The sequence below is a fragment of the Marmota marmota genome, unplaced genomic scaffold, assembly GCF_001458135.2.
Source record: "Marmota marmota marmota unplaced genomic scaffold, marMar, whole genome shotgun sequence".
NCBI lineage: Eukaryota > Metazoa > Chordata > Mammalia > Rodentia > Sciuridae > Marmota > Marmota marmota.
This window is the reverse complement of record NW_026000241.1, coordinates 27,462,506-27,471,168: the sequence shown is the minus strand read 5'-3', so window position 1 is coordinate 27,471,168 and position 8,663 is coordinate 27,462,506. Positions and strand designations below refer to the sequence as shown.

General features: G+C 40.0%; 1 pseudogene; it reads left to right on the top strand.

The window, feature by feature from the left end:
• Positions 1 to 6,050: 6,050 nt before the first annotated feature.
• Positions 6,051 to 7,233, top strand: LOC107145127 (annotated as a pseudogene).
• Positions 7,234 to 8,663: the final 1,430 nt, after the last annotated feature.

The following is an 8,663-nucleotide window of genomic DNA, read 5'->3' as shown; positions in this document are numbered from 1 at the left end:
TCTCCCCAGGAATCCTGTGCAGCACTGTACTTTACCAGAGTATTTCCATCCTGTGATAACATTTTTTTGGTGCCTTACTTTGAACTCCAAAATATAGTGGCACAGGTGACCTTGGAATTAACAAACTTGGTGGGGGGGGGTGTCAAGTGCTTTTTCTGCTTCTTATTAGCTCTGTGATCCTAGCAGGTATATGTAACCACCTTGTGCCTTGCTGTGCTCATGTGCTCCATGAGAATCATGATGCATACCTCGAAGGCTTGCTTTATAGATTAGAGTCGGTGAAAGTTGAGCTCTTCATAGAGTACCCAGCACAGAGTCAAAGCTAAGTACGTGGTGGATGTTGTCATGATTATCTTTCATTCTCTATGGTTTTTGGATGTTTAAATGTATTTCTAGGAGGAACAAACATGTAAGGACCAGAATCTAGGTACACAGTTGGCACAGAATGAATTATTGAATTACATTGGAGGAGTCCCTTCCAGTCTTGGGTGATCTTCAGAATCTCACTTCATATCAGCTTTTCAGTCTATGAGCTGCGTATTATGGACCAGAGGAGTCACTTCTGGGAATGGGGCATTATGTGCATGCCCGTGTGTGTGGATGGAGGTCTGTTTGCAGGCCCCTGGGTGAGAAGAGGTACCGTAGCAATGGATGGATGGGGTTGTGTTTCAGGAGTGTGGCTCAGCCTGGATGGTCCTCTCATTCTGGGACTCTGAACGTCATCTTTAGAGCTTCTAAAGAAGATGTGGGTCCTGGAGGCCCTTCTGTCTCTGGTTAGGAAAGGGACTTTATGAAGGAAGTAGACTCTTGCACTGAGTGTCTCTTAAGAAATGATTATTTGAAGTGAAAAAGAATGAAATGCTCAGTGTTGGTGAGAATGTGGAGAAATAGGTACTTTTGTGTCCTGCATATAGAAATATACATCATGACAGCTTTTTCCAGAGCTTGGTTATGTACATTTCTTTTGGCCAACTGATTCTACCTTTAGGAATTTATCCTACTCAAGTGTTTAACAAGTATCGAAAGACACACACACACCACATACATGTGCATACCACACACATGATTACAATAATGGAAGAGTGATAATAGCTTAAATCTCTTTACAAGTGAAGATCAATCAACAAAGTATGAATTTTTTAATGTAACTGAATACTGTGAAACCATTTAGGGGTTATTGTACATCTGCATTTATTGGGTAAAGAGGTTAATGATTTGGTCTTAGCCATTACAAGTATTCAGCCTTGTACCCAGAAAAGTGAAAATATGCAACTCTTTTGTTTAAAAAAAAAAAAAAAAAAACTTGGTTGTATTTCAAATTTTTTTTTTTGGAGAGAGAGAGAATATTTTAATATTTATTTTTTAGTTATGGGCGGACACAGCATCATTGTTTGTATGTGGTGCTGAGGATCGAACCCGGGCCGTACCCATGCCAGGAGAGCGCGTTACTGCTTGAGCCACATCCCCAGCCCCTGTATTTCAAATTTGAGCCCCCATCTCGATTAACTCGGTCACTGATTACCGCCCCCGCCCCCCAACCAAATATGGGCATATTCTCTCTCTCATTTCAGATTTAAAGGTGGTAAATTCCCAACTGGTTCCCAGTCCCTTTCTCCCCAGAATAGCACCTGCATTTTGGATGCTTATGTATAGTTGTGGCCTTAGCATAAGTCATTTGGTCAGTGGCAATTTTTTCTTGGTTTTTAGTTTTGCAGCCCATAGATGAAAACAAAGTTATCTCTTCCCGAAGTGTGATGGAGGCACTGGCAGACACACAGTGTAACAGACATTCTGGCTCTAAGGAGAGGGAGCAGAAGGTAGAAAGGAGTCTCCAGTCTTAAGCCATTTTGAAATCCAGCAGAGCAAATTCCACTAGGTTTCCAAGCTTGGGATTCCTCATGGTGGAACCTTTGTGCCCAGTCCTGGTATGCATTCCCACTGATGTCTCAAGCTGAAATAGGAGGCTGGTCCTTGGGCCTCGCCTCAAGGTGCTGCCCTGGGGTCTTGGTCCCCAGGTCCACCCCACTCTGGCCTGGGCAATCACCTGGAGGGGTCGTGAAAGCAATTTCTGATTCAGGAGGTCTGAAGCATACATTGCTAGGAGAGTTCCCAGATGCTGTGGGTCTAGGGATCACAACTTTGAATCTTTTCTTTTTTTTCCCCTTAGTCTAGCTATTGATAGTTTTATCCTTTCAAAAAGTCAACTTCATTTCATTGATTTCCCCCCTCTAGTTTTAATAAAAATCTATTTCATTTATTCCTGCTGTGACCTTTATTATTTCCTCCCTTCTTATTTATTGGGATAGTGGAGATTGAACCCAGGAGTGCTTTACCACTGAGCTACATTTTTTTTTTTTTTTTTTACTTTTTGGGGATTGAACTTTGTGGGCACTCGACCACTGAGCCACACCCCAAACTTTATTTAGAGACAGGGTCTCACTGAGTTGCTTAGCTCCTTTGTCGTTACTGAGTCTGGCTTTGAACTTGATTGTCCTGCCTTAGCCTCCTGAGTTTCGGTTATTTCCTCCCTTCTAATTTGGGCTTGGTTTTCCTTTCTTTTCTTACTTTTTTTTTTTTTTTAAACTGATGTATTACAATTATACATGACAGATTCATTATGCCATATTTGGTACAGGTACCTGGCATCATTTGAGTCTTGGTCCCCTTTCCCTTCTCTTACCCTCTCCTCCTTCCTCCCCTGGCCCACTTTTTCTTTTCTACTGATCTCCTATTATTTTTTAGTTTCCTAAGGTATAACGTTGGATTGAGATCATTCTTTTTGATATAAGCATTTATTGCTGTAAACTTTCTTCTTAGAGCCACTTTGTCTGCATCCCATAGATTTTGGTTTATTGTGTCTCCATTATCATTTGTCTCAAGGTATTTCAAAAATTTCTCTTTCAGTTGCTCTTTTGCCTATTGGTTGTTCAGGAGCACATTGTTTCATTTCCATGCATTTGTGAGTTCTCCAAAGTTCCTCCTGTTCTTTCTTTTTTCTTTTTCTTTTTTTTTGGTTATTTATTTCTAGTTTCATACCATTGTGGTCAGAAAAGATATACGATATGATTTCAGTCTTCTTAAATTTGTTAGGATTTGTTTTGTCGCCTGAGAAGGTTCTGTGTACACTAGAGAGGAATATGTATTCTGCTATTCTTGGATGGAATGTTCTTGTATATGTCTGTTAGGTGCATTTGATCCAATGGTGTAGTTTAAGTCCTTGTTGACTTTTGTCTAGATGATCCATCCATTGAAAAGCCAAGTATTTTTGAGTCTCTGGTTTCTGTGTTGCTTCTTCCTTAAAGCAGAGTCAAAAAAAAAAAAAGTCTTATTCTCCTAGTCTAGTTTCAAAGTGGCCAAGGAGGGCAGGAAGAGAGTGATAGGAATAAAAGGACACCTCAATTGTTATCTAATCATTATTTCAGGAAATATCCTGATGGTCAAGGAATCAGTGTGTAAATATATAACATTATATATGCATGTATGTTATATATACATTGTCACAGGAAAAAGTCTACAGGGCTATATACTAAAATATTAACAGGTTATTGCCATTTGAGACTAAGTTGTCTTCTTATTCCTAAATTTTTTTTTTTTTGGTGCTGGGGGTTCAAACCCAGGGCTGCACACATGCGAGGCAATAGTGAGCTATATCCTCAGCCCTATTTGTATTTCTTTAAGAATAAGAATATTCTCTTATATATAACTACGGCAGTTATCAAAAGCAGAAAATTATCATGAATAAAATACTGTTAACTAGTCTATAGTACTCAAATTCCACTAATTGTCCTGAGAATGTCCTGTTGTAGTAAAAGGAAAAAATAAAACCAGGATCATAAGTTCGTTTGTCATTTCTCTTTCGTCTCCTTTGACCTTGAACAGCCCCTTAGTCTTTTTCCTTTACAATTTTATTGCTTTGCTTCCCGTTCTTTAATAATTAATGGACTCATCTTCTCTCTCCAGTAAACGGGGCATATCTTTCCGTGCTTGGAATTTGTGTTGATTTTTCTCTCAATGGAATGTTATACCATTCCAATGTATCAATGTATGCATCAACATGATAAATATTAAATAAGATTTAGCATCTTTAAGCCAATTAAACAAGACAAGTGTTATTTTATTTATATAAGATTGAAATAAAACTGAAGAACATACTGTTTTTTTTTTTTTTTTTGTTGTTGTTTTTGTTTGGTACTAAGGATTTTACACAGGGGTGCTTTACCATTGAGCCACATCCCCAGCTCTTTTTTACCTTTCATTTTGAGATAGGGTCTCACTAAGTTGCTGAAGGCCTTGCTAAGTTGCTGAGGCTGGCCTTGAACTTGGGATCCTTCTGTCTTGGCCTCCTGAGCTGCTGAGAAGAACGTAATATTTAAGAACATATAGGTGATAAATGTATGAGGAAAAGTACAGACATGGTTAACCTGAAATTCTGGATGGTAAACACTAATTTGGGAAGTTGGGAGTGGGAGGGGAGCAGAAAAGAGGACTGAATTAAGGTGGGACACAGGAGAATTGCCCAACCTGCTCTGAAACTGCTGGGCCCAAGGGGTCCTCTTGTCTCAGCCTCCTGCGTAGCTGAGACAGAAGGTGCATGCCATTGTGTCTAGCTCTTGTGCACCTAAAATCCTAGTTTGCCGCAGTCCGGCTGCAGCAAAATAACCGGGGGGTGACAATGCAACTTGTGTACAGATACAGCAGGAGTGGGAGCCGTTTATTGTAGGACCGGAGGGGTATTTATACATTCCACACAGCTTATCTTAATTAGCATAAACTAGATACAGCAGTCAACCAATAAGAAATCTCCACACTTAATGGCTCCCTGGTGCCACCTCACAAACCACTCCCCCTGGCAAAATGCCAGGCGCCATCCTGACTTGTTTACAGACTCTAACACTAGTTAAAAACAAGGGCTGATTTTATTACTAACTTTTGAAGTAGCCAGACTGTAGGGAGTTGAGGAGTGAATGAATATGGAGACGGTGATCCTGAACCATCTTTTCAAAAGATAATCAGCCTCTGAGAGTTCTAGGTCAAAGGAAAACTGTTTTATAATGCAGGGGCAATGTGTTCAGGATGGAAAGAAGCCATTGGGAATACAGCCAAAGACACTAAAAGGTCAAGAGGGTACTTAAGCAATGGTCTGTGGTGTGCTGCTGGAGAATCCAGATTGGAAAGTGGCAGACCCAGGCACAGGCTGTGAGGACACTGTCCCTGGTGCTGTGGAGAGCCCCGAGAAAAAGCAATGCCAATCCGAAGCACAGAAATTCTTCCAAAATAGTTCACTTTACCATTTTCCTTATACAATCAGCAGTGTTGGTCTTATTTAAAAAGAAAAAAAAAATTCGTATTCTAGGTCATGAATTGACTTCTCGATACTCAACTCTATATTTGATGCCTTTGCCTTTATCATTTAAGTCTTTAATTGAACCAGAATTGATTTTTTTTTAATAGAGTGAAGTGATGATTCAATTTTACTTTTTTCCCATTTGAATTTATTTCAGGCAGCATTAATTAAAATATTCCATCCTTTCTTTACTAACCTGCATGGGTTTATTACTAGTCTTTTCTGTTGCACTGGTCTGTGGTACAAGCTGTTTCATAAAGGATAAATGTCATACATATTTTATATTACACTGACTTGAGTTTAATGCCAAACACACACACACACACACACACACACACACACACACACAGTTTGTCACTAATTTGTACAAGGGTGAACTGTAGATGTAGAGGAAAGTTTAATTTGATTAGATGCTTTTAATGTATCTATTGATGGCCATATGGCTTTTCTTTTGTATTTTAATATGGTAAATGACATTTTCTTCTCTTATATTAAGACAATTGTGCATCCTGGAATATAGCCAGCTTAATCATTGTGAATTGTCTTTCTTGCATGTTTTGATTTGAATTAAGACTTAGAGTAGGGAACTTTCCAGAATGCTCGGGTGAGAGGCCGAGCAGCAGCAGCAGTTCCCCGGGCTACGCACAGTTCCATGCTCCTTCCCACTCTCCCACATCAGCCCCAGCCCGCTCACTGGCTGTAGAAAATGGTGAAAGAAAACACTTACTATGATGTTTTGGGGGGTCAAACCTAATACCTCCCAGGAAGAATTAAAAAAGGCTTACAGGAAACTGGCCTTGAAGTACCACCCTGATAAGAAACCAAATGAAGGAAAAAAGTTTATTAAACAGACTTCTCAAGCTCATGATGTTCTTTCTGATGCCAAGAAAAGGGAATCATATGACAGAGAAGAACAGGTAATTAAGAAGGTGGAGCAGGAGGTAGTTTGGCTCCCCCCATGGACATCTTTGATATTATTTTTTGGAGGAGGAGGAAGGATGCAGAGAGAAAGGAGATGTAAAAATACCATGCATCAGCTCTCAGTAACGTTAGAAGATTTATATAATGGTGCAACAAGAAAACCGGCTCTACCAAAAAATGTGATTTATGACAAATGTGCAGGCCGAGGTGGAAGGAAAGGATCCAGTAGAGTGCTGTCCCAATTGCTGAAGTACTGGAATGCACGTAAGAATTCATCAGAGGGGACCTGGTATGGCTCAGCAAATTCAATCTGTGTGCATGGAGTACCAGAGCCATGGGGGACGGATCAGTCCTACAGATAGATGTAGAAGCTGCAATGGAAGGAAGATAGTTTGAGAGAAGATTCTAGAAGTTCATATTGACAAAGGCATACAAGATGGAAAGAAGATAACATTCCATGGTGAAGGAGACCGGGAGCCAGGACTGGAACCAGGAGATATTATTATTGTGTTAGAGCAGAAGGATCACGCTGTTTTTACTTGACAAGAAGACCTTTTCATGTGTATGGACATACAGCTGGTGGAAGCATTATGTGGTTTCCAGAAGCCAATATTCACTCTTGACAATCGAACCATAGTCATCACCTCTCATCCAAGTCAGATTGTCAAGCATGGAGGTATAAAGAGTGTGCTAAGTGAAGGTAAGCCAGTTTATTGTAGACCATGTGAAAAGGGTCACCTAATCATCGAGTTTACCTTAAACGTTCCTGAAAATGGCTTTCTCTCTCCTGACAAACTCTTTGCTGGACAAACTCCTGGGAGGAAGGAAGTAGAGAGATTGATGAAATGGATCAGGTAGAACTGGTGGACTTTGATCCAAATTGGGAAAAATGGCACCATTTTAATGGAGAAGCAGATGAGGATGATGAACATTATCCCAGAGGTGGTGTTTGTCGTCAAATCTCTTAATGGGGCCAGTGAATAACACTCACTGCAGGCATTTTATATGCAGTAGTGAATGAGTGAAGGACTATAATCATCATATGCCCACTACTTTCTATTGTTTTTGTTTTAATATTCAATTATAGAAGTGTTAAAAAGTTAAATGAGTAAATGCAAATATTAAAGCTCTGACTGTGTCCTGTATGATGACTTCAGTGTGCAAGAAGTTAATACCTATAAAAATTACTTTAAAAAGTTCCCCTAGCATCTGTTAGGCCATACCTTGTAATTGACTTCAGCTGTATATGTGGACAAATAGACTGAAATACTAGGTATATGTGTTGATTTCAGTGTATGACCCTTCATTGTTAAGCTATAAAATTAAAACTCTTTAACTGGCAATCAGAAAAAAGAAAATTTGTAGAGGAGTGTTGGTCTGTCTAGTTACTTGTATTAAGCAGGACTCTGCATTTCTATTGTCTCAACTTAGTTGAAGGTGCAATGTATAATTTTGCTTCTGGTGTCAGTGAAAAAAATACCTTTAGAAGGAAGGGGTTTATCATATACTGCTCCTTAAGGGCTTGCACTTGTAGAATTGCATTCGCTTCTATTGTGCCATCTTAAGAAAATATATACACACCCCCATGCACACACCCCCATACCCACCCATATAAATAAAACTGTGTTGACCAGTCTTGTTTACATTTTCCCTTCTCTTTGGACCATGATAAGCCCTCATAGTGAATTCCAAGGCTGGATAACATAGAAATTAAAAGGAAGACACCTATACATGGAATAGTTTGCATATATAACATAGGAAGGTGTTCCTTAGGTCTGTTACAGGCTTAAACCATTTGATTTATGCTCCAAGTAACTGTAATTTGATATTGGTGGTCTAGCAAATATGATGAATAGCTTTAACTGTATGTTTAAAAGTCACCATATGTTCACATGATTAAGTCTGGATATATTGCTTAAATCGGAATTTAAGCAATTCTTGAAATGTATGAATATCTCCTTAATATTACTGATTACAAAGCAAAAGGAAAAAAAAAGATGTACTGTAGGATTTTGGCATCTATTATAATAACAGAGGAGAGGGAAGATGGCGGCGAGGGGAGTGCATTGCCCCCGTGTGCTGCTTCACTGTGTGGGAGTATGACAAGTCAGGACGGCTAAAGGCTATCTTGTTAGGAATTTCCAGCAATAGTGGGGTGCTCCGGAACCTGGAGGAAGGATTTCCATCGCACGAGGATCGGCTACGGGGACTCAAACGCGAGAGGTTTGTCGCACGGAGGGTAACACTGCTTATTCAGCAAATCGCCCCGCGGCTAGAGTCTGCAGCGCGCGCTGGGAAACGAGGAGATAGTGACGCAGGGATACAGCGCTGCAGTTTCTGCCAGCCGTGCAAGCACCGTACTCAGGGCTGAATTCTGGGTTCCAGACGGGGGAAGGAA